The following is a 7,816-nucleotide window of genomic DNA, read 5'->3' on the forward strand; positions in this document are numbered from 1 at the left end:
TGGACTTACAGGAGAGGTGCAAATCATAGAAAGTGAGAGTGTCAGTCCTCTTGTACTTAAGTTGGCATTGTTCCTTTTGTATTAAATTTCGATGCAATTTCTGTATTTCATCGTCAATAAGAAGGTAAAGGGTATACAGTAAACCTGAAGTGAAGCATCAGAATCTAAATCTGGACTCACAGGAGAGGTGCAAATCATAGAAAGTGAGAGTGTCAGTCCTCTTGTACTTAAGTTGGCATTGTGCCTTTTGTATTACATTCGGATGCAATTTCTGTATTTCATCGTCAATAAGAAGGCCCAAGGGATACAGTAAACCAGAAGTGAAGCATCAGAAAATATAACTGGACTCACAGGAGATGTTCAAGTCATAGAAGGTGACAGTGTCAGTCCTCTATTACTTAAGCCGGCATTGTGCCTTTTGTATTATATTCGGATGCAATTTCTGTGTTTCATCGTCAATAAGAAGGTCCAAGGGATACAGTAAACCTTAAGTGAAGCTTCGGAATCTAAAGCTGGACTCACAGGAGAGGTTCAAATCATAGAAAGTTAGAGTGTCAGTCCTCTTGTACTGAAGTCGGATTTTTGCCTTTAGTATTAAATTCGGATGCAATTTCAGTGTTTCATCGTCAATAAAAAGGTCCAAGGGATACAGTAAACCGGAAGTGTAGCATCGGAATCTAAAACTGGACACAAAGGAGAGGTTCAAATCATAGAAAGTTAGAGTGTCAGTCCTCTTGTACTTAAGTCGGCATGTGCCTTTTGTATTATATTCGGATGCAAACTCTGTGTTTCATCGTCAATAAGAAGGTCCTAGGGATACAGAAAACCTGAATTGAAGCATCGGAATCTAAAACTGGACTCACAGGAGAGGTTCAAATCATAGAAAGTGAGGGTGTCAGTCCTCTTTTACTTAAGTCGGCATTTTGCCTTTTGTATTAAATTCCGATGCAATTTCTGTGTTTTATCATCTATAAGAAGGTGCAAGGTATACAGAAAACCAGAAGTGAAGCATGGAATCTAAAACTGGACTCACAGGAGAGGTTCAAATCATACAAAGAGAGAGTGTCAGTCCTCGTATACCTAAGCCAGCATTGTGCCTTTTGTATTAAATTCCGATGCAATTTCTGTGTTTCATCGTCAATAAAAAGGTCCAAGGGATACAGTAAACCTGAAGTGAAGCATTGGACTCTAAAACTGGGCTCACAGGAGAGGTTCAAATCATAGAGTGTTAGAGTGCCAGTCCTCTTGTACTTAAGTCGGCATTGTGCCGTTTGAATTTAATTCCGATGCCATTTCTGTGTTTCATCGTCAATAAGAAGGTCCAAGGAATACAGTAAACCTGACGTGAAGCATCGGAATCTAAAACTGGACTCACAGGAGAGGTTCAAATCATAGAAAGAGAGAGTATCAGTCCTCTTTTACTTATGTCGGCATCGTGTCTTTTGTATTAAATTCGGATGCAATTTCTGTGTTTCATCGTCAATAAGAAGGTCCAAGAGATACAGTAAACCTGACGTGAAGCATCGGAATCTAAAACTGGACTCACAGGAGAGGTTCAGATTATAGAAAGAGAGAGTGTCAGTCCTCTTGTACTTAAGTCGGCATTGTTTCTTTTGTATTAAATTCCGATGAATTTCTGTGTTTCATCGTCAATAAGAAGATGCAAGGTATACAGTAAACCTGAAGTGAAGCATCGGAATATAACACTGGACTCACAGGAGAGGTTCAAATCATAGAAATTTAGAGTGTAAGTCCTCTTGTACTTAAGTCGGCATTGTGCATTTTGTTTTAAAATCCGATGCAATTTCTGTATTTCATCGTCATTAAGAAGGTGCAGGGTATACAGTAAACCTGAAGTGAAGCATCGGAATCTAAATCTGGACTCACAGGAGAGGTTCAAATCATAGAAAGAGAGAGTGACAGTCCTCTTTTACTTAAGTCGGCATGGTGCCATTTGCATTAAATTCGGATGCAATTTCTGTGTTTTGTCGCCAATAAGAAGGTGCAAGGTAAGCAGTAAACCTGAAGTGAAGCATCGGAATCTAAAACAGGTGTTACAGGAGAGGTTCAAATCATAGAGTGTTAGAGTGTCAGTCCTCTTGTACTTAAGTCGGCATTGTGCCTTTTGAATTTAATTCCGATGCAATTTCAGTGTTTCATCGTCAATTAGATGGTCCAAGGGATACAGTATACCTTAAGTGAAGCATCGGAATCTAAAACTGGACTCACAGGAGAGGTTCAAATCATAGAAAGTTAGAGTGTCAGTCGTCTTCTACTTAAGTCGGCATTGTGCCTTTTGAATTTAATTCCGATGCAATTTCTGTGTTTCATCGTCAATATGACGGTGCAAGGTATACAATAAACCTGAAGTGAAGCATCGGAATCTAACACTGGACTCACAGGAGAGGTTCCAATCAAAGAAAGTGAGAGTGTCAGTCCACTTGTACTTAAGTCGGCATTGTGCCTATAGTATTACATTCGGATGCAATTTCAGTGTTTCATCGTCAATAAAAAGGTCCAAGGGATACAGTAAACCTGAAGTGAAGCATCGGAATCTAAAACTGGACACACAGGAGAGGTTAAAATCATAGAAAGTTAGAGTGTCAGTCCTCTTGTACTTAAGTCGGCATTGTGCCTATTGTATTATATTCGGATGCAAACTCTGTGTTTCATCGTCAATAAGAAGGTCCAAGGGATACAGTAAACCTGAAGTGAAGCATTGGAATCTAAAACTGGACTCACAGGAGAGGTTCAAATCATAGAGTGTTAGAGTGTCAGTCCTCTTGTACTTAAGTCGGCATTGTGCCTTTTGAATTTAATTCCGATGCCATTTCTGTGTTTCATCGTCAATAAGAAGGTCCAAGCCATACAATAAACCTGAAGTGAAGCATCGGAATCTAAAACTGGACTCTCAGGTGAGGTTCGAATCATAGAAAGTGAGAGTGTGAGTCCATTTTTACTTAAGTCGGCATTGTGCCTTTTGAATTTAATTCCGATGCAATTTCTGTGTTTCATCGTCAATAAGAAGGTCCAAGGAATACAGTAAACCTGAAGTGACGTATCGGAATCTAAAACTGGACTCACAGGAGAGGTGCAAATCATAGAAAGAGAGAGTATCAGTCCTCTTTTACTTAAGTCGGCATCGTGTCTTTTGTATTAAATTAGGGATGCAATTTCTGTGTTTTGTCGTCAATAAGAAAGTGCCAGGTATACAGTAAACCTGAAGTGAAGCATCGGAATCTAAAACAGGAGTTACAGGAGAGGTTCAAATCATAGAGTGTTAGAGTGTCAGTCCTCTTGTACTTAAGTTGGTATTGTGCCTTTTGAATTTAATTCCGGAGCAATTTCTGTGTTTCATCGTCAATAAGAAGGTCCAAGGGATACAGTAAACCAGAAGTGAAGCATCGGAATCTAAAACTGGACTCACAGGAGATGTTCAAATCATAGAAGGTGACAGTGTCAGACCTCTATTACTTAAGTCGGCATTGTGCCTTTTGTATTTAATTCGGATGCAATTTCTGTGTTTCATCGTCAATACGAATGTCCAAGGGATACAGTAAACCTGAAGTTAAGCTTCGGAATCTAAAACTGGACTCACAGAAGAGGTTCAAATCGTAGAGAGTTAGAGGGTCAGTCCTCTTGTACTTAAGTCGGCATAGTGCCTTTAGAATTTAATTCCGATGCAATTTCTGTGTTTCATCGTCAATAAGAAGGTGCAAGTTATACCGTAAACCGGAAGTGAAGCATCGGAATCTGAAACTGGACTCACAGGAGAGGTTAAAATCATAGAAAGACAGAGTGTCAGTATTCATTTACTTATGTCGGCATTGTGCCTTTTGTATTAATTTCGGATGCAATTTCTGTGTTTCATCGTCAATAAGAAGGTCCAAGGGATACAGCAAATCTGAAGTGAAGCATCGGAATCTCAAACTGGACTCACAGGAGAGGTTCAAATCATAGAAAGTTAGAGTGTCAGTACTCTTATACTTAAGTCGGCATTGTGCCTTTTGAATTTAATTCCGATGCAATTTCTGTGTTTCATCGTCAATAAGAAGGTCCAAGGGATACAGTAAACCTGAAGTGAAGCATCGGAATCTAAAACTGTACTCACAGGAGAGGTTCAAATCATAGAAAGTGAGAGTGTGAGTCCTTTTTTACTTAAGTCGGCATTGTGCCTTTTGAATTAAATTCCGATTCAATTTCTGTGTTTCATCGTCAATAAGAAGGTCCAAGGTATACAGATAACCTGAAGTGAAGCATCGGAATCTAAAACTGGACTCACAGGAGAGGTTCAAATCATAGAAAGTTAGAGTGTCAGTCCTCTTGTACTTAAGTCAGCATTGTGAATTTTGAATTTAAATCCGATGCAATTTCGGCGTTCCATCGTCAATAAGAAGGTCCAAGGTATACAGTAAACCTGAATTGAAACTACGGAATCTAAAACTGGACTCACAGCAAAGGTTCAAATCATAGAATTTTAGAGTGCCAGTCGTCTTGTATTTAAGTCGGCATTATGCCTTTTGAATTTAATTCCGATACAATTCCTGTGTTTCATCGTCAATAAGAAGGTCCAAGGAATACAGTAAACCTGAAGTGAAGCATCGGAATCTAAAACTGGACTCACAGGAGAGGTTCGAATCATAGAAAGAGAGAGTATCTGTCCTCTTTTACTTAAGTCGGCATCGTGTCTTTTGTATTAAATTCGGATGCAATTTCTGTGTTTCATCGTCAATAAGAAGGTCCAAGAGATACAGTAAACCTGAAGTGAAGCATCGGAATCTAAAACAGGAGTTACAGGAGAGGTTCAAATCATAGAGTGTTAGAGTGTCAGTCCTCTTGTACTTCAGTTGGTATTGTGCTTTTGAATTTAATTCCGGAGCAGTTTCTGAGTTTCATCGTCAATAAGAAGGTCCAAGGGATACAGTAAACCAGAAGTGAAGCATCGGAATCTAAAACTGGACTCACAGGAGATGTTCAAATCATAGAAGGTGACAGTGTCAGTCCTCTATTACTTAAGTCGGCAATGTGCCGTTTGTATTTAATTCGGATGCAATTTCTGTGTTTCATCGTCAATAAGAATGTCCAAGGGATACAGTAAACCTGAAGTTAAGCATCGGAATCTAAAACTGGACTCACAGAAGAGGTTCAAATCGTAGAGAGTTAGAGTGTCAGTCCTCTTGTACTTAAGTCGGCATAGTGCCTTTAGAATTTAATTCCGATGCAATTTCTGTGTTTCATCGTCAATAAGAAGGTGCAAGTTATACCGTAAACCAGATGTGAAGCATCGGAATCTGAAACTGGACTCACAGGAGAGGTTAAAGTCATAGAAAGACAGAGTGTCAGTATTCATTTACTTATGTCGGCATTGTGCCTTTTGTATTAATTTCTTATGCAATTTCTGTGTTTCATCGTCAATAAGAAGGTCGAAGGGATACAGCAAATCTGAAGTGAAGCATCGGAATCTAAAACTGGACTCACAGGAGAGGTTCAAATCATAGAAAGTTAGAGTGTCAGTACTCTTGTACTTAAGTCGGCATTGTGCCTTTTGAATTTAATTCGGATGCAATTTCTGTGTTTCATCGTCAATAAGAAGGTCCAAGGGATACAGTAAACCATAAGTGAAGCATCGGAATCTAAAACTGGACTCACAGGAGAGGTTCAAATCATAGAAAGTGAGAGTGTGAGTCCTTTTTTACTTAAGTCGGCATTGTGCCTTTTGAATTAAATTCCGATGCAATTCCTGTGTTTCATCGTCAATAAGCAGGTCCAAGGAATACAGTAAACCTGAAGTGAAGCATCGGAATCTAAAACTGGACTCACAGGAGAGGTTCAAATCATAGAAAGAGAGAGTATCAGTCCTCTTTTACTTAAGTCGGCATCGTGTCTTTTGTATTAATTTCGGATGCAATTTCTGTGTTTCATCGTCAATAAGAAGGTCCAAGAGATACAGTAAACCTGAAGTGAAGCATCGGAATCTAAAACTGGGCTCACAGGAGAGGTTCAAATCATAGAAAGGGAGAGTGTCAGTCCTCTTCTACTTAAGTCGGCATTGTTCCTTTTGTATTAAATTTCGATGCAATTTCTGTGTTTCATCGTCAAAAAGAAGGTGCAAGGTATACAGTAAACCTGAAGTGAAGCATCGGAATATAAAACTGGACTCACAGGAGAGGTTCAAATCATAGAGATTTAGAGTGTCAGTCCTCTTGTACTTAAGTCGGCATTGTGCATTTTGTTTTAAATTCCGATGCAATTTCTGTGTTTCATCGTCAATAAGAAGGTGCAAGGTATACAGTAAACCTGAAGTGAAGCATCGGAATCTAAAACTGGACTCACAGGAGAGGTTCAAATCATAGAGAGTTAGAGTGTCAGTCCTCTTGTACTTAAGTCGGCATTGTTCCTTTTGTATTAAATTTCGATGCAATTTCTGTATTTCATCGTCAATAAGAAGGTGAAGGGTATACAGTAAACCTGAAGTGAAGCATCAGAATCTAAATCTGGACTCACAGGAGAGGTGCAAATCATAGAAAGTGAGAGTGTCAATCCTCTTGTACTTAAGTCGGCATTGTGCCTTTTGTATTAAATTCGGATGCAATTTCTGTATTTCATCGTCAATAAGAAGGTCCAAGGGATACAGTAAACCAGAAGTGAAGCATCAGAATCTAAAACTGGACTCACAGGAGATGTTCAGATCATAGAAAGTGACAGTGTCAGCCCTCTATCACTTAAGTCGGCATTGTGCCTTTTGTATTAAATTCAGACGCAATTTCTGTGTTTCATCGTCAATAAGAAGGTCCAAGGGATACGGTAAACCTGAAGTTAAGCATCGGAATGTAAAACTGGACTCACAGGTGAGGTTCTAATGGTAGAGAGTTAGAGTGTCAGTCCTCTTGTACTTAAGTCGGCATAGTGCCTTTAGAATTTAATTCCGATGCAATTTCTGTGTTTCATCGTCAATAAGAAGGTGCAAGGTATACAGTAAACCTGAAGTGAAGCTTTGGAATCAAAAACTGGACTCACAGGAGAGGTTCAAATCACAGAAAGTGAGAGTGTCAGTCCTCTTTCACTTAAGAAGGCATTGTGCATTTTGTATTACATTCGGATGCCATTTCTGTGTTACATCGTCAATAAGAAGGTGCAAGGTATACAGTAAACATGAAGTGAAGCATCGAAATCCAAAACTGGACTCACAGGAGAGGTTCAAATCATAGAAAGACAGAGTGTCAGTATTCTTTTACTTATGTCGGCATTGTGCCTTTTGTATTAATTTCGGATGCAATTTCTGTGTTTCATCGTCAATAAGAAGGTACAAGGTATACAGTAAACATGAAGTGAAGCATCGAAATCCAAAACTGGAATCACAGGAGAGGTTCAAATCAAAGAAAGCGAGAGTGTCAGTCCTCTTGTACTTAAGTCGGCATTGTGCCTTTAGTATTAAATTCGGATGCAATTTCTGTGTTTCATCGTCAAACTGGACTCACAGGAGAGGTTCGAATCATAGAAAGTGAAAGTGTCAGTTCTCTTTTACATAAGTCGGCATTGTGCCTCTTGTATTAAATTCCGATGCAATTTCTGTGTTTTATCGTCAATAAGAAGGTGCAAGGTATACAGTAAACCGGAAGTGAAGCATGGAATCTAAAACTGGACTCACAGGAGAGGTTCAAATCATAAAAAGAGAGAGTGTCAGTCCTCGTAAACCTAAGCCGGCATTGTGGCTTTTGTATTAAATTCCGATGCAATTTCTGTACTTCATCGTCAATAAGAAGGTCCAAGGGATACATTAAACCAGAAGTGAAGCATCAGAATCTAAAACTGGACT

Source organism: Schistocerca piceifrons, chromosome X (assembly GCF_021461385.2).
Source record: "Schistocerca piceifrons isolate TAMUIC-IGC-003096 chromosome X, iqSchPice1.1, whole genome shotgun sequence".
Taxonomy (NCBI): Eukaryota; Metazoa; Arthropoda; class Insecta; order Orthoptera; family Acrididae; genus Schistocerca; species Schistocerca piceifrons.